We start from the raw sequence: 1906 nt of genomic DNA, 5'->3' as shown, positions 1-1906 counted from the left end.
TCTCATGAAAGAATGCATAAAAGAACTAGATGTGCTTGAAGCAAAGATCCTGTTTGAATGGTTGGGCATTTAGCAAACTCTTGTGATTCAACACAGTTCTAGTATGGTGTTTTGGACGCTCCAGTCAAGTGAATCAGGTGCATGAACATTAAAAATAGTTTTCAAACAACTACAGCAGTACTTGATCAGGCTTTCTTTTTTATAAAAAAAACTTACACCAGTAGGTATGAACAGAACATTCATATTACAATCTGACATGGTGAATCTGGAATTCAATCATCAAATGCCAGAATATAGCTGAATTCATGCTTAACCCTCAACCTAAGTCAAACATTGGGTTTTCTTATTACTAGAATTTTTCTGAAATCAAATAGAACACTCAAAAACTACTAACAGTAGATCAAAAGCAAGCAAGAATGCACCAATATATTAAAATCAATTGTTCACTGAAGCATTTCTACAGGCTTGTGTCGGGTTAAGCAGAGGACAAAGCAAACGGGCATCAGATGATAAATTCTAAAGGAAACTTCCGATATAAACAAACAACATCAAGTTCGTGAATGTACAGTGCTACCAAGCAATAAATCCTTCAAAAAGCCCTTCTTTTTTTGCTTATTGAAAGAAAAACAGAAGAGCGAAAAAGAAGGGCTTCCAGAAGATTTCACCTTTGTGCCTCCGCCCCAAAGACTCCTTCTCTCACAATCACGAACTCGCACGAAGCCTCCGGCAAATGGGGAGCGAACACCACCTCCATCTTTCTCTTCGTCCTCACCACGTTTCCACGGTCCCAATCGTCCGATTCGCCATTCTCCAAAGCCCTTTCGCCCCTCACAATCTCATCGCTCCTCGACAAAAGGATCCTCGAGTTGACACAATTCGCCCACGAGAGCCCCAGCGCCGGGCAAACCCGCCTCCCCGACGACCACATGGACCAGTAATTCTCCACCCGGAGGCCATTGGTCCCTTCCGAATCCGAGCCCCCCACTACGTCAACCACTTGCTTGGTGACCACCACAACCGCCCCGAACCGCCTGGCCTGCTCCTTGAGCTTGGTGGCGATCTGGAAGAATAGCGAGGTTCGGCGCTTGAGGTCGGCCGGGGTGTTGTCGAACTCGGAGTGGAAGAGTGCGGCGATGGAGTCGACGACGAGAAGGCGGACGGGAAGGGCAGATGGGCACCGGGCAAGGAGGGCGTCGGCGGCGGTGAGGTGGGAGAGGAAGTCGTCGGGGGAGTGGGCGGGGCGAACGAAGACGTGGTCGAGAGGGTTGGGGGCGGGGGAGGGTTGGAAGGAGGGGAGGAGGCGGTGGAGGCGGCGGAGAGACCGCCGAGGGCAGGGGGACGGAGGGCAGCGAGGAGGAGCTGGAGGCAGAGCTGGGTCTTGCCGGCGCCACTCTCGCCGGCAAGCTCGGTGACAGAGACGACGGGGAGGCCGCCGCGGAGGAGGCGGTCGAGGACGGGGCAGCCCAAGGTGAGCTTCTGGATGGGAAGATTGAGCGGGTTCTCGGGTTTTAAAGGAACCATCGCATTGCGTTCCTTCAGTCGGCTCCGGCAATGACGTGCGGCATGGGAGGGGTAATTGGTTTCCTTTTATATTATTTTTTGGTAAATCGTATAAATTAGACCATACGAGAATACGTCCATCCGTAAAGCTCACGAACAAAATAACTTTTAATAAAACTATAATCTTCTACGTGTACACGTGAAACCTTAATAGAAAGAGATGTACCCATCAAACGTCAGCAATCTTGCACAAAGGAGTGGAATCTGATATCAACAGATTACGGATCTGATGACGATCCAATGACTATCAAAAAAAATCTACCTCCAAATAAGTATGAAATGCACTCAATATTTATAAAACAAAAATCAACCTTTTGTATGCTGCACTCATTTCTGCTATTCAAAT

The 1906-nt window shown here is 48.4% G+C and overlaps 1 pseudogene; it reads right to left on the bottom strand.

Moving 5' to 3' along the window:
* Window positions 1–341: 341 nt before the first annotated feature.
* LOC105050792 (DNA repair protein XRCC3 homolog) lies at window positions 342–1538 on the bottom strand (annotated as a pseudogene).
* Between the last annotated feature and the right edge of the window lie 368 nt (window positions 1539–1906).

Source organism: Elaeis guineensis, chromosome 8, assembly GCF_000442705.2.
Source record: "Elaeis guineensis isolate ETL-2024a chromosome 8, EG11, whole genome shotgun sequence".
NCBI lineage: Eukaryota > Viridiplantae > Streptophyta > Magnoliopsida > Arecales > Arecaceae > Elaeis > Elaeis guineensis.
The sequence above is the reverse complement of the archived record's forward strand: the minus strand, read 5'-3'. Positions and strand labels throughout refer to the sequence as shown.